The sequence below is a fragment of the Thalassophryne amazonica genome, chromosome 8, assembly GCF_902500255.1.
Source record: "Thalassophryne amazonica chromosome 8, fThaAma1.1, whole genome shotgun sequence".
Lineage (NCBI taxonomy): Eukaryota > Metazoa > Chordata > Actinopteri > Batrachoidiformes > Batrachoididae > Thalassophryne > Thalassophryne amazonica.
Genome location: NC_047110.1, coordinates 113,338,417 through 113,363,852, shown reverse-complemented (window position 1 = coordinate 113,363,852; position 25,436 = coordinate 113,338,417). Strand labels below are relative to the sequence as shown.

The following is a 25,436-nucleotide window of genomic DNA, read 5'->3' as shown; positions in this document are numbered from 1 at the left end:
TGTTGGTGTTCATTCATTCATTTTCAATGGTAGAAGCTCATCCCACACTTCCCTATCCTCGGCTTTTGGTGTGCAGAACTTTAAGCCCACTTAAGCCCCGTCACACATAGCAAGTGGCAAGTGACACGGCAAATATTGCCATAATCTGACACAGTTGGGAGGAAAAGAGGCGTGGTCAGCAGTGTCAGAACGCATCCAGAGCACCTGCACGATGGCATCCAAAGATAGGTAGATGACACAGACTGCTGTCAGACGGCCATAAAAGACACTGCAGACTGCCCGATGTCACAGCGTCTGGATGGCAAACACGGGACCGGATTGGGAGCGAGCGCTGTGTTCCTCACGTGCAGGTGTGCGCGAGTGCGCAGCCCGCGTGTGTGCATGGCACACATGCGCATTATTATATTATTATTTATGTTATTATTATATGTGGCACGTCCAGGTCATACCGGCAGATCCATCTCGAGGTCCCCTTGTATGCGCTCAAATCATTTCGGATCCCGGTTTCCCGCCATCAGAATATGTATATTGCAGTTAGATGGTCCTCAGATTGCACATTTACCACCATCGGATAGGTGTCCCATCTCAATGGCGCCTGGAGGGTTTTGAACATATGTATCACACTTGGGGCCGCCGGCCAATTTTGACCAACTGTGTGGATTCTCGCAGATGGCTCTCAGAACGTTTTGGAACTGAAACCCGACACTTTTCTGATGTGCGCCGATTTGTCATTCTGATGCCATTCTGTGTGATTCTGTCTATGTGTGACAGGGGTATTAATCACAAACAGAAAATGAATAATTTTCATTTTGAAAGTGTAATAGTTTTTTTGTTGTTGTTCTAGATGAAAGAAAATATTAATCAAATTTTTAATTTTTTTTCGGTAGCCTTGATTAGGTGATGGACATTCTCAGCTCTGTGTTAAAGTATGTGAGATGTTTAATAATCAGTCTGACAGACTGTGTTTTCCAGATCGACGTGAACCTCACCAGGATCATGTTAAAGTGTAAAAAAAAAAAAAAAAAATCAGGCTTTTGGTCGTTAGAATTTTCTTTGTGAGTTTCTCCTTTTCATTCTATAGACTGGAATTGAGCCTCTTGATGTTTGATGCAACTCTTGTTCAGTGGGGTAGTAAAAAAATACTAACTTTTGTATTTTTGGTGTTGTAGACTTGCTGTGATGCTGTTGGTGGGTTTCTTGTCTTTTTCTGCGGTTAACTTGCAGAGGAAAACTGAATTGCTGCTTTCTGGATGATTGCTTATCATTGAAAAGAAGAGGTTGCCCCCCTCCCGTCAGGATGAAAGGAACCACCTCAAAGGCCCTTTTTTTCACACATTTCAGCCTTGTTTTCTCCTGCTGAAAAGAAATGGCTGCTGGGTGTGAAGACGTTTTCATTGTACGTCTGCTTCCGTGTTTGGGTTGTGTCGTTTGATGCTGCTCATTTTGTTTAGGTTTCCAGGCCAAGGCTCCACGCTTGCTGTAAGATTTTTCTCTGCAGTGATGTTCATCTTGTGAAACCAAAGGTGGCCAAAGAGCTGAGGAGAAAATGTTGTGTGACTGCAGCAAATTAAAACTGTTTTCAGTCAAACTTTGAACAGTTTTAGTCTATAAAATGTCAGAAGATCTCAAGAGTTTGAATCATTTCACTGTTAGTTTATAGCTGCTTAAAACCAGGTTGTTGCAGATATAGGATGACACTGATTATAAGACTACCCACATTTTACAAGCCATATGTGACTAAGGCGTGGGTTAAAGTTCTCCGTCACCGCGACGGATTTCCATCATTTGGAAAATTTAAGCACACATACGCATGCACACGTGGTGTCATGCGTGTTTTGGGGCCGAAATATGATAGTCTCACTGTCAAAGCAACATCCCATTCTGCGCTAATCAAAACAGCAGCAATGTCAGCGTGGACTGCGGAGGAAGGGACTGTGTGAATTTTCACTCCTCTCCGCTCTGTTTACTGCTTACTGTGAGCCACGGTCCTTCTCCTCTCCATATTTGTGGGAACACTGGCAGACACTCCCCAAGTAGAGCGAGGCGTGGCTTTGCTTTGAAGCAATGATCCGACTCTGCTTTGATGGTTTGTCGCTATATCTTAATTTTCCCCCGCTAAAACCCTAAAGAGCATATGTCTGTGAGTAATATTTACCTTTTTTTAATATTAAACCGACCTGTTATGGTCTTCTAAAACAGTTGACAGATGTATTTTATAACTTAAAAACGGGACCGATGCTAACGCTTAGCATGTCTATGGCATTTTCAATGATAAAGTTAGCATTAAGCAGTTCGCATCTCAGCACAGTTTGTGTGCATGTTTTCTGTATAATAAATAATGGCTTAGTGTTTGTTGTCGTAAAAGAGTCAGATGCATTACGAATTATAATTTATTTATTTTTATTTATATATTAATAATAATAATCAGAAGAATCAGAATCAGAATCGCCTTTATTGTCATTGTAATTTCCATTACAGCGAGAGTTGAGTGCAATTCCAAAAAGGTACTTTCCGTGGTGCGAGTAATTTTTAGCCAAATGAAAGATCGTGAAATTTAACGGTAAATTATTCAGAGTATATGCACAACTAATATAAACATAAGGTAAAATGAAATGTGGACTAAGTAATGTAAAACGAGAATTATATACAACTGGTTAAGGTTAATTGTTGGGAAAGTGTAGGAACACGGACCCACAACAGGGGGCGCAAATGAACGGACAATGGAGTAAGTCAAAATAACAAGCTTTACTGTTGTGAATGTGCACAACGAATACAACCAATCACAGCAATGGACAACAGTCAATTCACAAAAGTGTCGTGTGGGCAGGCTCGAAGATAGGAGACGCCTCTCCAAGGTAAGACCGGAACCACACGGCTTCCTCCGCCACAGGACCCCGGGAATACTGGAGCCGCCAAGTCCCGAACTCCCAGGTGGCCACTGCCTCCGCGTGTCGGACCTGGTACTGCTGGCGAGGAACAAAGGACAGTTAGATGGGGGCGCGTTTGCACCCAGGACTCCGAACAGCAGGGAAGTTACCTCCACCTCTCGTTGGAACAGTAATCCACAAACTAAGCACAAATCCAAAAAGATACACTCCGTAGCGTTGATACGTTACCTCTCTGGTAGAAACGATATCTCAGCGATGAGGTGGAGATGCCGTCCTGCTGATATACCCCAGTGATAATTGCCGTCAGCTGTCTCAGGTGATGGGTGACAGCTGTTACCGAGGCTGCTCCTGTGGGGCGGCGGCGCCCTCTGGTGCCTGGAGCCCGCACTCCAGGCAGGGCGCCCTCTGGTGGTGGTGGGCCAGCAGTACCTCCTCTTCAGCGGCCCACACAACAGGACCCCCCCCTCAACGGGCGCCTCCTGGCGCCCGACCGGGCTTGTCCGGGTGGCGACGGTAGAAGTCGGCCAGGAGGGCCGGGTCCAGGATGAAGCTCCTCTTCACCCAGGAGCGTTCTTCGGGACCATACCCCTCCCAGTCCACCAGATATTGAAAGCCCCGGCCCATCCGACGGACGTCCAACAACCGGCGCACTGTCCAAGCCGGCTCGCCATCGATGATCCGGGCAGGAGGTGGTGCCGGACCGGGTGTACAGAGGGGCGAGGTGTGATGGGGCTTGAGCTTCGACACATGAAATACAGGATGGATCCGCAGTGAGGCTGGAAGCTGAAGCCTCACTGCGGCGGGATTGATGACCTTGAGGATTTTAAACGGTCCTATGTACCTGTCCTGTAGTTTAGGGGAGGCCACTTGTAGTGGGATGTCCTTTGTGGACAACCACACTTCCTGCCCGGGGCGATACGTAGGGGCCGGGGTCCGCCGCCGGTCTGCATGGGTCTTCGCCCTCATCCGGGCCTTCAACAAAGCAGAACGGCGGCACGCCACACCCGACGGCACTTCCGCAGGTGGGCCTGGACCGAGGGCACACCGACCTCTCCCTCAACCACCGGGAACAACGGGGGCTGATACCCCAAACACACCTCAAAGGGGGAGAGGCCGGTGGCTGATGACACTTGACTGTTGTGGGCGTACTCGATCCAGGCCAGATGAGTACTCCAGGCCGCCGGTGTGCGCGGCTGTCACACAACGCAGTGTTTGCTCCATTTCTTGATTGGCCCGCTCTGCTTGCCCGTTGGTCTGGGGGTGATACCCGGACGAGAGACTGACCGTGGCCCCCAGTTCCCGGCAAAAGCTCCTCCAGACATGCGAGGAGAACTGGGGACCGCGATCGGAGACGATGTCTGATGGTATCCCATGCAGGCGGACGACGTGGTGGACCCAGGAGGTCAGCTGTCTCCTGGGCCGTTGGGAGCTTCGGGAGGGCCACGAAGTGGGCCGCCTTGGAGAATCGGTCCACTATCGTGAGGATCACGGTGTTTCCCTGGGACGGCGGGAGGCCCGTGACAAAATCCAGGCCGATGTGGGACCAGGGGCGATGAGGCACGGGCAGCGGCTGTAGCAGTCCCGGAGCCTTGCGATGGTCGGCCTTGCCCCTGGCACAGGTGGTACAGGCCTGGATATAGTCCCGGACGTCGGCCTCCAGGGACGCCCACCAGAAGCGCTGCCGGACAACTGCCACGGTTCTTCGCACCCCTGGATGACAGGAGAGCTTAGAGCCGTGACAGAAGTCCAGGACTGCAGCCCTTGCCTCTGGTGGGACGTAAAGTCTGTTCTTTGGTCCAGTCCCGGGGTCCGGGCTTCGTGCCAGGGCCTCCCGGACGGTTCTCTCAACGTCCCAGGTGAGGGTGGCCACGATAGTGGACTCCGGGATGATGGGTTCCGGTGGATCCGACAACTCCGCTTTGACCTCGTCTTCGTGTACCCGGGACAAGGCATCCGACTTCTGGTTCTTGGTCCCGGGCCGGTAGGTGATGCGGAAGTCAAAACGGCCGAAGAACAGTGACCAGCGGGCTTGCCTGGGATTCAGCCGCTTGGCGGTCCTGATATACTCCAGGTTCCGGTGGTCAGTGAAAACCGTGAATGGCACGGACGTTCCCTCCAACAGGTGTCTCCACTCTTCAAGAGCCTCTTTCACCGCAAGGAGTTCTCGGTTGCCGACGTCATAGTTCCGTTCAGCCGGGGTCAACCTGCGGGAAAATAGGCACACGGATGAAGGACCTTATCGGTCTTCCCACTCTGGGACAGCACAGCTCCTATCCCTGAGTCCGAGGCGTCCACTTCAACCACTAACTGGCGACTAGGATCGGGCTGCACCAGAACGGGTGCAGACGAGAAGCGCCGTTTCAACTCCTTGAACGCGGCCTCGCAACGATCCGACCAGGTGAAGGGGACTTTTGGTGAGGTCAGGGCTGTCAGGGGGCTAACAACCTGACTGTAGCCCTTAATGAACCTCCTGTAGAAATTCGCAAAGCCGAGGAACTGTTGCAGCTTCCTACGGCTTGTGGGTTGGGGCCAGTCTCTCACCGCTGCAACCTTGGCCGGATCAGGTGCGACGGAGTTGGGGGAGATGATGAACCCCAGGAAGGACAAAGAGGTGCGGTGAAACTCACACTTCTCGCCCTTAACAAACAGCCGGTTCTCCAATAACCGCTGCAGGACCTGACGTACATGCCGGACATGAGTCTCAGGATCCGGAGAAAAGATGAGTATATCGTCTAGATATACGAAGACGAACCGGTGCAGGAAGTCCCGCAATACGTCGTTAACCAAGGCTTGGAACGTCGCGGGGGCGTTTGTGAGGCCGAACGGCATGACCAGGTACTCAAAGTGACCTAAGGGGGTGTTGAATGCCGTCTTCCACTCGTCTCCCTTCCGGATCCGAACCAGATGATACGCGTTTCTAAGATCAAGCTTGGTAAAAATCTTGGCTCCATGCAGGGGCATGAACACCGAATCCAACAGGGGTAACGGGTATCGGTTGCGAACCGTGATTTCGTTCAGCCCCCTATAATCGATGCATGGACGAAGTCCGCCATCTTTTTTACCCACAAAAAAGAAACCTGCGCCCATCGGGGAGGTGGAATTTCGGATCAACCCGGCAGCTAACGAGTCCCGGATGTAGGTCTCCATTGATTCGCGCTCAGGCCGTGAGAGGTTGTACAGTCTACTGGACGGGAACCCACTGCCTGGAACCAAATCGATGGCACAATCGTACGGACGGTGGGGGGGGGAGTGTGAGCGCCAGATCCTTGCTGAACACGTCGACAAGGTCGTGGTACTCCACCGGCACCGTCCCCAGATTGGGCGGGACTCTGACCTCCTCCTTAGCTTGGGAGCCGGGAGGAACCGAGGAACCTAGACACACCCGATGGCAGGTCTCGCTCCACTGAACCACTACCCCGGACGGCCAATCAATCCGGGGATTGTGCTTCAACATCCAGGGAAAGCCTAAAACCACACGGGAAGTGGCCTGAGTCACAAAAAACTCGATCACCTCCCGGTGGTTTCCTGACATCACCAGCGTTACAGGTGGTGTCTTATGTGTGATCGGAGGGAGCAGGGAGCCATCTAGCGCTCGAACCTGCACAGGCGAGGTAAGCGCCACCAGAGGGAGCCCTATCTCCCTGGCCCATCTGCAGTCCAACAGATTCCCCTCAGAGCCCGTGTCCACCAGTGCTGGGGCCTTCAGGGTTAAATCCTCATACAGGATCGTGACTGGGAGTCGTGTAGCAATGTGGGTGTGTCCCACGTGAATGTCTCGGCCCACCCCTAGCCCAGTCTCTAGGGGCGGGCGTTGGTGTTGTAACCGCTCGGGGCAGTCTCTCACATGGTGCTCTAGTGCACCACAAACAAAACAAGCTCCATGGGCCCGTCTCCTCTGTGCAGCTGGTGCCCTAAATGTTGCCCTACTCGTGTCCATAGCTTCGTCAGTAGGGGGAGCTGTGGCCCCACGGAGCACAGGGGCCGTGGAGCGTGGGGAAGGCGGAGCGCGGTCGGAACCGGAAGGGAGAGGGACGGCGCGTGCCCGGCCACGCCCTTCGTCTCGTTCCCGCCGACGTTCTTCTAACCGGTTGTCCAACCGTATGACAAGATCGATAAGCCCGTCTAAATCCCGCGGTTTGTCCTTAGCCACCAGGTGCTCCTTGAGAACCAAAGACAGTCCGTTTACAAAGGCGGCGCGGAGGGCAGCGTTATTCCAGCCGGATCTCGCAGCCGCGATGCGGAAGTCGACTGCATAAACAGCTGCGCTCCGGCGCCCCTGTCTCATTGACAGTAGCACGGTTGAAGCGGTCTCGCCCCTATTAGGGTGATCGAACACGGTTCTGAGCCCCCTCACAAACCCATCGTATGTCAGAAGGAGCCGTGAATTCTGCTCCCAGAGCGCTGTAGCCCAAGCGCGTGCCTCACCGCGAAGCAGGTTTATGACATAAGCTACTTTACTAGCATCGGTCGCGTACATAACGGGACGCTGTGCGAAGACGAGCGAACACTGCATCAGAAAATCCGCGCACGTCTCCACACAGCCTCCGTACGGCTCTGGAGGGCTTATGTATGCTTCCGGGGAAGGAGGGAGAGGTCGTTGAACAACCAGTGGAACGTCAACGTTACGCACAGGATCTACGGGAGGGAGAGCCGCAGCGGCGCCCGGAGGGCGCGCTTCCACCTGCGCGGCGAGAGCCTCCACCCTGCGGTTCAGGAGGACGTTCTGCTCGGTCATGAAATCCAACCGAGTCGTGAAAGCGGTGAGGATCCGCTGCAACTCACCGATTACCCCTCCCGCGGACGCCTGCGCGTCCTGTTCTTCCATTGGCCGTTCAACAGCCGGTTGACGCCCCTCGGGATCCATGACGCGGGCCGAGATATCCTGTTGGGAAGTGTAGGAACACGGACCCACAACAGGGGGCGCAAATGAACGGACAATGGAGTAAGTCAAAATAACAAGCTTTACTGTTGTGAATGTGCACAACGAATACAACCAATCACAGCAATGGACAACAGTCAATTCACAAAAGTGTCGTGTGGGCAGGCTCGAAGATAGGAGACGCCTCTCCAAGGTAAGACCGGAACCACACGGCTTCCTCCGCCACAGGACCCCGGGAATACTGGAGCCGCCAAGTCCCGAACTCCCAGGTGGCCACTGCCTCCGCGTGTCGGACCTGGTACTGCTGGCGAGGAACAGAGGACAGTTAGATGGGGGCGCGTTTGCACCCAGGACTCCGAACAGCAGGGAAGTTACCTCCACCTCTCGTTGGAACAGTAATCCACAAACTAAGCACAAATCCAAAAAGATACACTCCGTAGCGTTGATACGTTACCTCTCTGGTAGAAACGATATCTCGGCGATGAGGTGGAGATGCCGTCCTGCTGATATACCCCAGTGATAATTGCCGTCAGCTGTCTCAGGTGATGGGTGACAGCTGTTACCGAGGCTGCTCCTGTGGGGCGGCGGCGCCCTCTGGTGCCTGGAGCCCGCACTCCAGGCAGGGCGCCCTCTGGTGGTGGTGGGCCAGCAGTACCTCCTCTTCAGCGGCCCACACAACATTAATGACAATTTGTTTCGGTCAAACCACATCTAAGCTGTGTTTTTACACAAAAAATTAAAATGGAGTAAACTGCACATTTGTGTCTTTTTCATGAAAATATCTTATTAAAGATCACATATTACACTTTAGTCAGGCCTTTAAAATACTTTTGTGGACTCCTGCTGTAATATGTTGTCAGTGGTTGAGATGGTTTCTGTAGGCATCTAAAAATGCTCATAATCATGCGCATGCGTTTTCAAAACTGGTGACAGTGTTACTTTGTGCACAGCAGAACAACGTCAGTTGCTTTAGGCCCTAATTTTGTATTTTATTGACTGTACAGTGGCACAGCACCCATTTGGTGCATTTACCGGATTAGAACAAATCAAAATACTTCAGAAGACAAAGAATTTTTACTTGACAGTTTGAAGTGAGTTTTATTTGTTTCAGAGGGCTTCATACCCATTAAAATTCACCAGAATATACAAAATATGACTTGCTTTTTTAAAAGAAATTCTGGGGGAGATCCCCAGACCCCCCATAATCAATACAGTGTTTTTACTTAACAGTTTGAAGTGAGTTTTCTTTGTTTCAGTGGGCTTCATACCCATTAAAATTCACCAGAATATACAAAATTTAACTTGCTCTTTTAAAAAAATTGTGGGGGAGAACCCCCAGACCGCCCATAATCAATACTGTGTTTTTACTTTAGATTGAAGTGAGTTTTATTTGATTCAGAGGGCTTCATATACCCATTAAAATTCACCAGAATACACAAAATTTGACTTGGTCTTTAAAAAAAATGTTCTGGGGGAGCACCCCCAGACCCCCCAGAATCAAGACTACACCCCCCCCCCCACCACCCTTTTATGTACCTTTATGTTCAGGTTTGCTTTGTTTTTATGCTTTGTCTGTCTCTTTTTAGAGGCTATTTAGAATAGATTTGTATGCTGTATAATGTGTTTATTGTATTTATTGAGGAAAAAACTGTGTGTGCCCCCACTACGCCACATTTTAGGGAATTGCTGGCATTGATTTTTGCCAGCAAAAAATTTCAGTCAGATGAAAATTTATTGCTTTAACCCATAGACTAAGGGCCTGATCTACCAAAGGATGTATAAATGTGTGCAAATGTGATAACACTCACTGATACACCCACATGGTAAGGTATGCAAAGTGTGCAATGTGGGTTGTGGCTGTCAGATGCACAAAATAGCAGGAATTGTCACTTTAAAAGCACTTCTCTTCATGAATATGCGGTTTGGGGTTTGTTCACCCAAGTATGCAATTTGTGGGAGGAAACATGCAAATAGGTGAGGTTTGACAATTCTCTTTTGCAATGAGAAACAGCGCCGAGTGTAATCAGTTTTAAAAATAGATTAGACCAACAGAGAAGTGATGATAATAAATCTAATACAGACGGCATTAGATAACTCAAGTGCTGAGTTGTCTTTCGTGTGTATCAGATGTGGATAAAGAGGCACCTCATGCTTGCATCCAGTCACTTAAAGCTATAGGGCCGCCCAAATTTCACTGAAGTGACAACATGTAATTTCTCCTGAAATCCAGGCATTATAATGTCAGTTTATTTCAGAAACGTCTTGTAAAATTACAACTTGTTTTAATGAGAACATATTTTTCTTGGGGGAATTCCATAACAGATACTTTATATACCTTTTAACGGGGTTTGCAGGAAGACATGCATGTGCACATACATGTTACCTTTGACTGTGGGTGATGCGTGTGCACGTAGTATGCATCTGTGAGATGTCTGTAAATCACTTCAGAGGTGTTATCAGGTGACAAAAACAGCATTTTTAGTTTGAGAAGTGTTTATTTCTTGCTAACATTTACATAATATATGAGAAACATGTCAGATTTACACAGAAACGCAGTGGTTTCAGAACGTCTTCCTCCATGTTGAATTAGGAGCCAGAGAGAGACCATCCATTGAAGTCATGGTGCCTCTCTACTCTGATTGGCTGTTACCGTGATGTTACCGTTACCCCCATGTGATCTGTGATGTCACTGTCATCGACTGTGTTGGTCTCAACCGTTGTTGTCGTCAGTATTTCAAGTCTGTCTGTTCTTTTGAAAATTTACCCTTCAAGGGAACTTTTTATTAATTTTTTTCCAGACAATACTAATTTTGGTTGTATTGGTAATGTCATATTATCAGTCCCCTATTTCAAAGTTAATAAATAAAATTATAGTGATGCCAAAGAAAATTCTTTTTATGCCTTAAATCTTAGAAAGCTGTGACCCTATACCTTTAACTTAACTGGCTGATTGTATTTCATTTTGTGCTTACGACCTTTAACACAGAAATCCTCATACTGCTGTCTGCATCACATTACTGCCCACTATCAACTGCACATTTACTGTTAATATATACTTGCAAAACTGTCTCCACACCAGTACACAAAAGTTTGGATTTCCCATGCAATTTAGCACTTAGATCTTAGTACAAACCCAATTCCAATGAAGTTTGGATGTTGTTTAAAATGTAAATAAAAACAATTTACAATAATTTTCAAATCCTCTTCAACCTATATTCAATTGAATACACCACAAAGACAACATATTTAATGTTCAAACTGATAAACTTTATTGTTTTTGTGCAGATATTTGCTCATTTTGAAATGGATGCTTACAACACGTTTCAAAAAAGCTGGGACAGTGGTATGTTTACCACTGTGTTACATCACCTTTCCTTCTAACAACACTCAATAAGCGTTTGGGAACTGAGGACACTAATTGTTGAAACTTTGTAGGTGGAATTCTTTCCCATTCTTGCTTGATGTAAGACTTCAGTTGTTCAACAGTCCGGGGTCTCTGTTGTTGTATTTTGCACTTCATAATGCGCCACACATTTTCAGGTCTGACAGGTCTGGACTGCAGGCAGGCCAGTCTAGTACCCGCACTCTTTACTACGAAGCCACGCTGTTGTAACACGTGCAGAATGTGGCTTGGCATTGTCTTGCTGAAATAAGCAGGGACGTCCCTGAAAAAGACGTTGCTTGGATGGCAGCATGTGTTGCTCCAAAACCTGGATGTACCTTTCAGCATTGATGGTGCCATCACAGATGTGTAAGTTGTCCATGCCATGGGCACTAACACACCCCCTACCATCACAGATGCTGGCTTTTGAACTTTGCGCTGGTAACAATCTGGATGGTCTTTTTCCTCTTTTGTCCGAGGACACGACGTCCATGATTTCCAAAAACAATTTGAAATGTGGACTCATCAGACCACAGCACACTTTTCCACTTTGCGTCTGTCCATTTCAATGAGCTCGGGCCAAGCACCAAACACCCAGAGGCACACTCTGGGTGTTTGCCGCCACCTACTAGTCTAGAAGCTGAATATAAGATGACTCCATTTTTGTCAGATGTATTTCCAAAACAAAAGCACGGTCTTCTTTTCGGAGCAATACGATAGTTACAAAATCAGCTATCGGATTTAAAATGAGTTAACCACCATAGATGTTCCTCTTAAATCAGCTAAAAGCTTCATCATTTATTCTCAGCTGACTCAAGGCTTATATGAAGGACATCTTCAGTTTTGATGTTTAGATATTTATTGCCCTCTACTGGATATCCAAATGCAGTAATATTTAACCATCCATATTGGTAGTTTGAGATGCCTCCTGAGGGACAGCAGATCAGATTCAATCTATTTAGATCAAACCCAATTAAAGGTTTCACTGTTGGTTTAGAAACATTTAAAATAGGTTCAAAATCAGTTTAAACACATCTGAAAGAGATTAAAACTTTTAAAACATTTTAAAATTTTCTTTGCTTAACATCTACTTTAAAACCACTCAGAGCCATTTTCTCAATAACAGAGACAGAATGTACAATCTTTTCTTGTTAAAAGTTAATCACTTGAAAATAATTGATCATTATATGTTTTACAGCCCAATAATCTTGGCTGTAGTTGCTACACGTCTTCAACAGATCAAACTTATTGATCTCAGGTTTCACTAAAACTCATCAGGTTGAAGCTGAATCTCTTATTTTCATTATCAGTTTTGACTTTTAATTCTTGGAGAATGCAGCTGCTCTGATCAGGAAATAAAATGGCACTTTTTTTTCGTCATAGCCACTTTTGAAAATAGCATGAGTAGGGTTAAGAACAGAAAAACGTTAGCACATGTCAGTTAATGAAAATCTTTCCAGATTTTCTTTGAGGCTCCAAATGACCAGCTGCACTATTTGAAAGTAAAAAACAAACAAACATAAAAAACCTGTGGAACATAATTTATACAAATTATTCACAAATGAAAACAAAGCTGTTGAGTGATAGTAAATGAGCGCAGATCGAAATCGTGGTGAATATGATTGCAGTTTATTATTTTCCTCAAATTGTTCAGACTGAAAACTGAACAGAATTCAGCAAAGACACACGAAGAAAGGAATGAAGGAGTCAGTGAAGGAAGGAATGAAGGAGTCAGAGTGAAGAAAGGAATGAAGGAGTCAGAGTGAAGGAAGGAATGAAGGAGTCAGAGTGAAGGAAGGAATGAAGGAGTCAGAGTGAAGGAACGCGGCGCTCTCACGCACACGCTGCCCCTCCTCCCCCTGTGAAGTTTGCACACAGGCCTTTCAGTGGCCGAGTGTGTTGGCCGCTTTGACTGATGTGCTGCTTTCTCTCCTCTTGCACACACAAAACCAGCTGCTTTGTTGTGATTATGCAGATTGACGATGCGTAGCTCCATTTAGGCGTGCCGCTGAGCCATATGGTAACCCTGCTTGTGTGCGTGAGGTGGAATTCAGATAGCAGGGAGGTGAGTGTGCTGGAATTTCCCCGCTCAGGGCCCTGCGCTGTCTTTCAATAGCCGGCCTTCTCGCCTCTTTCTGCTTTCTGCAGCCAAACGGGTCACTACAGAACCGGTGAAGGTGGCAGAATACTTCTGGGCTGTTGAATGAGAGTCCGAAGCCTTTGATGATGAAAAAGCAGCCTAACAAAAGGCTGAGTTTTTTCCCCTCCCTCCATAAGCCCATCTTGAACTTTTTCACACATTCACATTTCTTTCACACATTAGACATTCAAGGTATCACCACAAATGGCATATCATTGAATCTGTACTGAACATGTTGTAATAAGTATCATAATATTGTGAGGTAACAAAAGAACTCTGTCCTCAGGAGAACTTGGCCTGGGTTAAAACTCGGCCCGGTTAGATTTAGGAGGTAGGATTAAGATTGGGTTAGGGTGTTAGAGGATCAGGTTAGGATTGGGTTAGGGTTAGCTCCGAGCCCAATTCACAGTTGAAGCTGTGTTTGCATCAAACCTACTTCTGCTGTATCAGGGGGGCATAAGATTAAGGGCCCGGTCACACGGCACACGACAACAGCTGATTGAAGGAAAAAAAGTCACAAATCGTCAAGAAAAGGTGGACGAATGAGCCCGCACTTCTCCCATCACTGAAAAACCTGCGAATCAAGAGTGCATAAAGGAATGCTGATTCTGTTTGTTCTCTCTGTTTAAGGGGCGGTTCCATCCGAGATGGGAGTGGATGTTTTCTTCTGAAGGCCTCCTGTCTTGTGCACCATGGACTCCCAAAATTTCCTGTATAATTTCCTGTATTGTCAATTGCATCGGTATCATGGCCCAAGCAGAGGGTCATCCTTTGAATCTGGTCTGCTTGAGGTTTCTTCCTCAAATGCTCAGAGGAGTCATCTGTGTTCTTGCTCTGGGGGTCAGTAAGGTTAGACTTTACTTATGTGAAGTGCCTTGAGGCAACTTTGTTGTGATTTGCCGCTATATAAATGAAAATTTGAAATTGAACTGAATGACACAAAACATTCCAGCCATAAATGGCTGTAACATGTGTAAATAGTTAAAGTAGTTGATAAAGTGTTCTTGCGGCTGTTGTTTCTGTATGACAGCTTTACTTTTCGTCCCACACATGGACGAGTCTTGTTCAGCCCATCGGATCTGTAGTTATTGATCCGTCCAGATATCATCAGTGTTTGTGCAAGATGTCGGATTTGGGAGGTTGGATGAAGTTGGATGACAATCAAACAGAACGCTGATGGTACGGGAACTATGCAAACGAGTAACTGTCAAGACAGAAAGCAAAATGGAATACGGACGACTTGAGATTGTTGTCAGGATTCCTGCACATTTTTCAACAGTTTGAAAATTCTGACGAAGCTTCAGCTTCAGAAACGAAGCCGGACGGCAGTTAAACGATGTCTCAGAAAGTCAATGTAAGTCCAGATGTCTTGTTTCATTTTGGCTTCAGTATCCTTTGTTAGTGCCGTGTGACCGGGGCTTACCGGGTGCATTCCAACAAAGGAGCTCAAGCAGAAAAAAAGTCTAAAGGTTATTATTATTAGTTTTAGTAGTAGTAGTGAGGAACAACCAACATGGACTTGGTGGTGATCAGACCTCGGGTTTGGAAATGAAAGAAACTGACAACAAGCTAATTTAAAGCTACATGTAAAGGCAAACCATACCTGTTCCTATTCCCATCACGCATGTGATGAAAACATTATTGTCTGTAACAAACCTGCACATGTCCAGGAGGTGGCAGTCAGGTCTGTGGAATATTACATAGGCATACAAAGCTACTGTGCATCAGAGTTAAGCATCATTTAATCCGTTTTTCTTTGTTTGTTCTTAGGATAGGGGATAAATCTAGAACACTCTGGAGGGGTTGGGACCTCTGAGACAAAAAGAACCAGTCCTGGATAAACAGTGGAAAATGGAAACAAAAGCTGTTTCTGCTTGATACACCATCAAAATATGGGATGCATGTGGCAAAACACTATCTGAGGGAGCTTGTTTCAGCACTTCCTGCATGAGTCTACGCTGAAGAGAGGAACCAAGCACCCACTCCCAAGGAAACAGTCATATTACCTCAGCAGACCTTCTCAGAAATGTTCTTGGTGGTGACTTTTGGAACGGTGCAGGCTGTGTACATACAACATGTTAGATAGCACCAGAATGGAGGAAGCAGAAAGGAAGTGAGAACACAAGAAAACATGTCTGTGTCTCGAACAGGAAGAGAGGAATGACCAAAAACATAAAAGAAGAAGGTAATGGTGTCTTGTAGGGGACGTACCAACTCCACAATATGATTCACTGCCCACATTAATGATGCAATAATTTATAAAGTACTAAAGGTTTAACAAAATGATTCTAATCCATCATTTGTACCATTGGCTAGTTCTTATTTCCATGTTTTTGTTTTTTTAGAAATCCTTTATGGAATTGGTCTTCAGTAAATTATTTTCCTTTTGAGGAGAAGTTGCCCCGATGTAAACGTGGCCCAGCGTGTGAATTGTGTGAGGGACTAATAATTCTACCCCAATCCCAACCTCAACCCTAATCCTAACCCTAACCCTGGCTGGGTTCTTAACCCATGCCACCTATTCCAGATGAAACCAAACAAAGCTGTGATGTCACAGTCAGTGACAGATTTCTGAACATGAAGTGAAACATTATAATGAATGATTGGAATGATGGCCAGAGGTCTTTAACACTTCTTAAATGGGATTTGATCAGTCTCCAGTCAGGGGCTTTGGCTCTTCTATTTCAGTTTCAATTTATTTTCAGTTACATAGCGCCAACTCACAACAGAGTTGCCTCAAGGTGCTTCACACAAGTAAGGTCTAACCTTACTAACCCCCAGAGTAACAGTGGTAAGAAAAAACTCCCTCTGAGGAAGAAACTTCAAGCAGACCAGACTCAAAGGGTGATCCTGTGCTTGGGCCATGATACAGACACAAATTACAGAACATTTTGCAAAACGAATATACAGGAAATGCAGTTGGTGCACAGGACAGGAGGGTCTCCAGCACAAACACAACTCCCATCTGTGGATGGAGCTGCACCTTAAACAGAGAGAAAAAACAGAATCAGGCATCAGAAAGACAAGAAATACTGTATAATTTGTCAGCATTAAACAACAAGAAAACAGAAGAATTACTAAGGTGATCATCGGCCACTAGCCCTAAACTTCACTAAAAGACCCAGAATTTAGGTAAAGTTGAGGCCGCGGCACACTATGTTTACTAATAAAAAGAATTAAGAGAGTAAAAAGCATAAAACAAAACTGTACCAGTATGCTAGCCATATGAAAGGGAAAATAAGTGCGTCTTAAGTCTGGACTTGAAAATCTCCACAGAATCTGTTTTATTGATGCAGGGAGATCATTCCACAGAACAGGGGCACGATAAGAGAAAGCTCTGTGACCTGCAGACTTCTTATTCACCTTAGGGACACAAAGTAGTCCTGCACCCTGAGAACGCAGAGCCTAGGCCGGTATGTAAGGTTTAATTAGGTCAGCTAGGTAGGGAGGTGCCAGTCTGTGAACAATTTTATAGGTTAGTAGCAGAACCTTAAAATCTGATCTCACTTGGACGGGAACCCAGTGAAGAGACGCCAAAATGGGTGTAATGTGGTCAAACTTTCTGCTTCATGTCAAAAGTCTGGCAGCAGCATTTTGAACCAGTTGGAGAACCCTAATGCTAGACTGTGGTAAACCAGAAAATAGAACATTGCAGTAGTCCAATCTAGAAGAGATAAAGGCATGAATCAGGGTCTCAGCCATAGACAGGATGGGAAGAATCTTCGCTATATTTCGCAGGTGGAAGAAAGCAGTCCTAGTAATATTTCTAATGTGGAGGTCAAAGGACAATGTAAGATCAAAAATTACCCCAAGGTTTTTCACTTTGTCAGAGTAATGTATGACACACGAGCCTAGGCTAAGCGTTAACTGTATCAAATTGATGCCGATGTCTCACTGGACCAAGAACCATCATTTCAGTCTTATCAGAGTTTAAATGTAGGACGTTTCTAGATATCCAGCTTCTCAATGATGCAAGGCAATCTTCTAAGGATTTTATGTGAACGAGATTACCAGCAGTTATCGGCATGTATGACTGAGTATCATCAGCATAGCAGTGAAAGGTAATCCCAAAACGCTGCAATATGTGCCCAAGGGGTGCTATATAAAGGGAGAAAAAAAATGGTGATGCTCAACAAACACACAGGACTGATAGAGACGTCTATGAAATAAACCCAGTTCTGTGTGTGTATGTGTGTGTGTGTGTGTTGGACTCTGATTGTGTCTGTGCCGTCCTGATGCTTTATCCGCTGTGAGGGCCGTGAAAGATGATTAGAGAGCGCTCTGTGAAACCGCGGCGCTGCCCTTTAAAACACTGGTAGCAGTGATAAAGGATCCGGCAGCCGTGTCGGCAGCATGAAGACTGTCCAGAGCGCTGATCAGCCTGCTGCGTTTAGACGTACGTACGTATGAGACGAACACCGTCTTCATCATGTCAGGCTGTGAGTGTCCCTGTTCATCTCTGACCAGAACCTCACAGGTTTTAGTGATGTCATGGGCCTACATGCATGTTAACATACAGAACACCTTCTCAGTGTGAGCCATAAGAGCAGAAACATCTGGACGACACCCACCAGGGTCCACGTAATGACAATTGTAAACTCATCACGTACTCAGCTCTGTCTGGGATGGTGTCGTGTTTTAACAGATACCCTGCTGATTGTTTTTAAAAGATGGCTTCAGGGGTATTTCAGTAAAACACTGTGATCTATGCAATCAATGCAATGATGTTTTCACAGTATCCTTCTCGTCACATTAAGAGAATAAAGTTATTCCTGGTTTCCAAAGTCTCTTCAAAGTGTTGATCAACTTCATAAAGCTGGAAATGTGGCTGTGACCCCTGCAGCTGCAGATTACTTAGATCACGTTTGATTTATTTTTTGAACATTCTTCAGCTGTCGCGCATTAACCGCGCTGTTTTTTATTAGCTTCTTATGATGGTCAGTTTGTCTTTGGACTACAGTTTTTCTATAAGCCCCCTGGATAAGCTCCTGTGATTGATAACCGGTTTAATTGATGAGTCGCCCTGTCCTGGGTTTGGAGTTGTTCCTGGTCGAATCCTGACTTTGGCACTGCTGTCACATGTTTCCATAAGTCCTGATGATGTGCGTGCAACTCAGAGACAGAACACAAACACCTGTTGTTGCTCAGATTTTCCATAGCATCCCGCCAGCTCTCTCTCTCTCTGTTACTCTCTTTGTCTTTCTGTCTCTCTCCATCTCTGTCTCTCTCTCACTCTCTCTCTCTCTTTCTCTCTTATTTCATTTTCATTTCAATGGAGCTTTATTGACATGGGAGACATACATTTACAACAAATAAAACTAAGAAGATGTACATACAGTTAACAATATTCTACAGTAAATAAATGTAAACAGGAGATGTGGGATTGAAATAATAGTAAAAATTGTGCTTTTGGTGTAAAAGTATACTCTCCTATAAAATGCGTTATACGAGATCTGTCCATAAAGTATAGGTCCTTTTTATTTTTTTCAAAAACTATATGGATTTCATTCATATGTTTTTACGTCAGACATGCTTGAACCCTCGTGTGCATGCGTGAGTTTTTCCACGCCTGTCGGTGACGTCATTCGCCTGTGAGCACTCCTTGTGGGAGGAGTCATCCAGCCCCTCGTCGGAATTCCTTTGTCTGAGAAGTTGCTGAGAGACTGGCGCTTTGTTTGATCAAAATTTTTTCTAAACCTGTGAGACACATCGAAGTGGACATGGTTCGAAAAATTAAGCTGGTTTTCAGTGAAAATTTTAACGGCTGATGAGAGATTTTGAGGTGACACTGTCGCTTTAAGGACTTCCCACAGTGCGAGACGTCGCACAGCGCTCTCAGGCCGCGTCATCAGCCTGTTTCAAGCTTAAAACCTCCACATTTCAGGCTCTATTGATCCAGGACGTCGTGAGAGAACAGAGAAGTTTCAGAAGAAGTCGGTTTCAGCATTTTATCCGGATATTCCACTGTTAAAGGAGATTTTTTTAATGAAAGACGTGCGGATGGGTCCTCGCAGCCGCTGCGACGCTCCGCCACAGGAAAAACACCTCCGTTGGAAGCCTTAAGGACAAGTTGGAACATGTCCAGCTGTTAAACAATTTCTCATATACTCACTCCACTGAAAGCCATCAAAGGCCGCCTGGATTTTACAAATGGTTATCAACACGGAGGTGTTTTTCCTGTGCCGCCGCTCCGCGCCGCTGCGTCCCGACGCGCGGACCCGTCCGCACGTCTTTCATTAAAAAAATCTCCTTAACAGTGGAATATCCGGATAAAATGCTGAAACCGACTTCTTCTGAAACTTCTCTGTTCTCTCACGACGTCCTGGATCAATAGAGCCTGAAATGTGGAGGTTTTCAGCTTGAAACAGGCTGATGACGCCGCCTGAGAGCGCAGCGCGACGTCTCGCTCCGTGGGAAGTCCTTAAAGCGACAGTGTCACCTCAAAATCTCTCATCAGCCGTTAAAATTTTCACTGAAAACCAGCTTAATTTTTCGAACCATGTCCACTTCGATGTGTCTCACAGGTTTAGAAAAAATTTTGATCAAACAAAGCGCCAGTCTCTCAGCAACTTCTCAGACAAAGGAATTCCGACGAGGGGCTGGACGACTCCTCCCACAAGGAGTGCTCACAGGCGAATGACGTCACCGACAGGCGTGGAAAAACTCACGCATGCGCACGAGGGTTCATGCATGTCTGACGTAAAAACATATGAATGAAATCCATATAGTTTTTGAAAAAAAATAAAAAGGACCTATACTTTATGGACAGCCCTCGTACACAGATAAAGTGACATAGCAGCTTTCCTTTTTTCTGCTCTTTGTTCTTTGGCAGTTTGTATTTTATCTATGCCTGCCATGCATCCCCTTCTACCTTTCTCTCGCTGAGCAAGTAGGAACTGTCTGTCATCTTCAAACTTTATCATTGTTAGGACATCCTGATGTGCCATATCAAACAAGTCCTCCAAAGATTCACAAAACACTGTTTTATCTTTCTTCTGCTTGTCTGTATTGCGATTCTTGGTCTTTTTCAATGTTTTCCATTTTCCGAACACCTTTTCTAACTTTGTGATCAGATGCTGCTTTGCCCTCAGTGGGATTCTAGCTCTCTCCCAAAAGGAATTGCCATGTCTATAGAGGTCACAGCAGCATCATGGACAGTTTTCTTCAAATCAGTGTGTTTGAAGAAAAATACCTTGAGTATTTGCCCATTTGAGGGCAATTTGTTTCCCTTTATTTCAGTCGGTGGAACCAATAAGGTATACAAATGTTCTACTTCTAGTAGCTGACATGTTTTCCTGAAGTTTCCAGTTAATGGTTAAGCATGTTAAGTCAGCAAGTGTCTCTTTTTACATTTATCTCATGTTAGATTCACCATCACCAAAGATCTGAAAGAAAAGAAGCTGTGAATTGAAGCAAAATTTTCAGCTTGTAGCCTAAAATAACATTTTTGAAAGTATGTTGTTTGTGAGAAATATTTAAACCCAGGTATAGTTTTAAATTGAATATAAAATTATACTTTAGTTACACTCAGGTGGTTAACTTCTATCCTCTTTATAAGTGATGTGATTAGATACTGGATAATGGATAACCTATTGCACGGGCACTCGGGCAGCGATAACTGATATATTTACAACCTTCAGCTATGATGTGCTACCTCTAAATATTAATGTATGACAAAAATATTTGGCAGGCTTTCTTTTTTCCCAAAGCATCATAAAATGAAGGGGTGAGAGTAATGAATTTCCAACTTTTATTTTTTTGAACCTGTTATGTGTCGGACGCAGCCCGGAGAACCGACCAGCGTTTGAAGGACCCAGTATAAAATAAGCAGAGCACGGTACAAAGGATAACAGAGTTTAATAAACATAACAGTGATGTGAAAAAATATAAAAGTGCGCGGTCTGGCGTGGTGGATTGCGGTGCGCTCCCAGCAGCGCTAACGGTCCGGAGCCAGAACCAATTCGGACCCAAGGACCCCGCCGACACCCCCCAGGTGGCCGCGACAAACCGAGTCTGTGAAAGAAGGAATCATTATGTGAGTCCACACTCAACACACAGAGAGAACGCTTAAAGGTGCACAAACAGCAAACACTTCCTGGCTTGGTTACTAATCAGCTTCCCACCCTGCAGGCATGGAACATCCAGTTCACAAAACTCCACTGCAGTGGAAGCTGATTTAAACGACCAACATACAGCTCAATATAATAAAGGTGTGAGGGACACCACATTTACTGACTGTATAAATGTTAGTCACAAAATCTAACGTACCTCAGGAAGTGTGCTGACGAGCGTGAGACCTCACCCCCTCCTCTTTCACAGACCATGCATCAAACCTGGACGTTCTCTGCATCCACTGATGATGAGATGGCTCTTGAGACGACGATCTCACCCGTCTGGTCACAAGGTCGAGTCTCTGGCAAATACACACTGTGTACTCCAGTCTTAAATGCCACCATGTTCCAATCCATGTAGATGCACCACAGCTGTGAGTCCTGACGAACCGCAGGTGATCAGGGTGAGGTCCTGATAAACTCAGCTACACAGCCACTCAGTCCCAAATGCAAGCCACCTGGAAGGAAAAACAAAAGACAGGACAGAAAACAGAAACAAAAGGCAGCCAGGCCCCCCCAGCCACACAACAGAACCATCCTAGTACTGGGGTTAGGCTTAACCCTAACCCTTGGCTGGAATTGTGGTCTGGGTCCTGTTGTTGTGCAGTTTCCTGGGGGGGCAGTGCTCTTGTGTGTTGTAAAACCTCCTTGTTATACCTCAGACTTTTCACCTTGGCCCAGAGCTTTGATAACTCCTGGTTGTGTTGAAATGTTTTCACCACAGCCCAGAGAGCAGGTAAGTCTCTCTCCTCCTCGCTGTCACTAATTTGAGCAAGGGTTGCTTTCGCCTTTGGTTGTTGCCTGTCCGGATTGAAGTCTGAGTTTATGTTCCATCTCCACTTGTCTGACCTCTGAATGAATTTGTCTCTCAACTCAGTTAGCAGGCAGGCCTCTGTGGTGGGGGGTTGGTTTTGTAGTTCTTCTGTCGTGTTGTCAGCAGAAGATTGGATGTCCCCTTAGTTGTGGTGGATTTTCTTCTCTTGTGCCTTCTCTTTGATTTTGGAGAAGTCTTCCTCAATCAACATTAGGTTTCCCTGGACCGTCACTGTTACCTTCTTATAGTACTTGATGTTGGTATTCTCATCATCTGGGTTTACTTTCAGTGTCCACCCTCCACTGAAATCGCAATTCTGAACAGGTTTCTCTGAACAGAGGAGTAGTGATCTTTTGTTGCAGTTTGCCACGCCTGGGGATCATCAGTGTGGAGGATGAGGTTTGAAATTAGCGCTGAAACGATTAATTGAGTAACTCAAATAATTGGATTACAAAAAATGTTTGAGGAAAATTCTTTGCCTCGAGGCTTAAATTATCGCTATAGTCAGGGCTGTGAAAACTCTGCAGATTTGAGGAATTCTGCGTATTTCATTGTGGGGGGGGGGGGGGGGCGGAGTTAGTGTTGTAGTCTGTAATTGTGATCTTCACTGAGACTTTAAAATGCCTATCACAAAACGTTCATTTTTTTACGACATTATGCAATTTTTCTAAGTCCGCAGACACTGATCTGTGTGTTCTGGTGCCCTGACACTTGCACAACTTTGATCTGTGCACTTGCATGCACATCGTTGTTGTGTGCTGGATGCTGCGTCTGTAAAATAACTATTTCGTAGCGGATTAATCCTTTTCCTCTTCGAGTTTACATCATCGTGATGATCCCACCTGCTGTGTTCCCAGCTGGGTGCCGTGCTTTGTTCCACTGGCTGCCACTCGCTCTGTGGTGGACGCTACGTATATAAAATAATTATTTCGTAGCGGATTAATCATTCTCTATGCAAGTTAGCTGAAAATGGCTCAAATTGCTTCCTGAATCACAGAGGGCTGCTCCAGCCGCAGCTTTTCTCACACGCTGAAAGAGGTGGAGAAAACATTTGGAGCCATCTTAAAAGGTAATTATTTGTCATGTTTTTTTTGTAATGGCTTGGTAAAACAGTTGCATGTTCTGTCCTTCTTGTGTGCAGCTGTAAAAGTAAAGGCCCCCTGACACTTGCACGACTTTGATGCACGCAGTTGCATGCCCTGTGTTGTGCAGAAGAGTAAACTCGTCTTTAACCCTTTACCTACTGAGGCTATAAATGGATGATTGGTTATAATTTTTTATTATAGCAATAAAATTAAGAAATAATGTTCTATGTTTGTGTGCTTTGGTACCCTTTTCCAAGAGTACCTGAATTTCAATTATACACTCAACAAAAATATAAATGCAACACTTTTGGTTTTGCTCCCATTTTGTATGAGATGAACTCAAAGATCTGAAACTTTTTCCACATACACAATATCACCATTTCCCTCAAATACTGTTCACAAACCAGTCTAAATCTGCGATAGTGAGCACTTCTCCTTTGCTGAGATAATCCATCCCACCTCACAGGTGTGCTATACCAAGATGCTGATTAGACACCATGATTAGTGCACAGGTGTGCCTTAGACTGCCCACAATAAAAGGCCACTCTAAAAGGTGCAGTTTTGTTTTATTGGGGGGATACCAGTCAGTGTCTGGTGTGACCACCATTTGCCTCATGCAGTGCAACACATCTCCTTCGCATAGAGTTGATCAGGTTGTCAATTGTGGCCTGTGGAATGTTGGTCCACTCCTCTTCAATGGCTGTGCAAAGTTGCTGGATATTGGCAGGAACTGGTACACGCTGTCGTATACGCCGGTCCAGAGCATCCCAAACATGCTCAATGGGTGACATGTCCGGTGAGTATGCCAGCCATGCAAGAACTGGGACATTTTCAGCTTCCAAGAATTGTGTACAGATCCTTGCAACATGGGGCCGTGCATTATCCTGCTGCAACATGAGGTGATGTTCTTGGATGTATGGCACAACAATGGGCCTCAGGATCTTGTCATGGTATCTCTGTGCATTCAAAATGCCATCAATAAAATGCACCTGTGTTCTTCGTCCATAACAGATGCCTGCCCATACCATAACCCCACCGCCACCATGGGCCACTCGATCCACAACACTGACATCAGAAAACCGCTCACCCACACGACGCCACACACGCTGTCTGCCATCTGCCCTGAACAGTGTGAACCGGGATTCATCCGTGAAGAGAACACCTCTCCAACATGCCAAACGCCAGCGAATGTGAGCATTTGCCCACTCAAGTGGGTTACGACGACGAACTGGAGTCAGGTCAAGACCCCGATGAGGACGACGAGCATGCAGATGAGCTTCCCTGAGACGGTTTCTGACAGTTTGTGCAGAAATTCTTTGGTTATGCAAACCGATTGTTTCAGCAGCTGTCCGAGTGGCTGGTCTCAGACGATCTTGGAGGTGAACATGCTGGATGTGGAGGTCCTGGGCTGGTGTGGTTACACGTGGTCTGCGGTTGTGAGGCTGGTTGGATGTACTGCCAAATTCTCTGAAACGCCTTTGGAGACGGCTTATGGTAGAGAAATGAACATTCAATACACGAGCAACAGCTCTGGTTGACATTCCTGCTGTCAGCATGCCAATTGCACGCTCCCTCAAATCTTGCAACATCTGTGGCATTGTGCTGTGTGATAAAACTGCACCTTTCAGAGTGGCCTTTTATTGTGGGCAGTCTAAGGCACACCTGTGCACTAATCATGGTGTCTAATCAGCATCTTGATATGGCACACCTGTGAGGTGGGATGGATTATCTCAGCAAAGGAGAAGCGCTCACTATCACAGATTTAGACTGGTTTGTGTACAATATTTGAGGGAAATGGTGATATTGTGTATGTGGAAAAAATTTTAGATCTTTGAGTTCATCTCATACAAAATGGGAGCAAAACCAAAAGTGTTGCGTTTATATTTTTGTTGAGTGTATTACACCTGATTAACTATTTATACACATTATTTGTAAGTTTTAGCATTTAAAGTGAGAAAAAACACAAAAACGAACTTGATTTTGTTTCAGTTTTTTAGTGAAAAATGATTATGTAAAGGAGGTTTGAATTTCACATTTTTAACAGGAAGCTGTAAGTGTTTACAATCAAAATAATTTTGTGTGTCTAGAACTCAGAAACAGTGCAGAAACAGTGCAAAAGTAATTTATACAAGGTGAA

General features: G+C 45.7%; 1 protein-coding gene across 1 annotated transcript in view; it reads left to right on the top strand.

Moving 5' to 3' along the window:
* Positions 1–25,436, top strand: part of lrp5 (low density lipoprotein receptor-related protein 5) — a 191,107-nt gene that overhangs the window by 69,517 nt on the left and 96,154 nt on the right. The window lies entirely within an intron of this gene.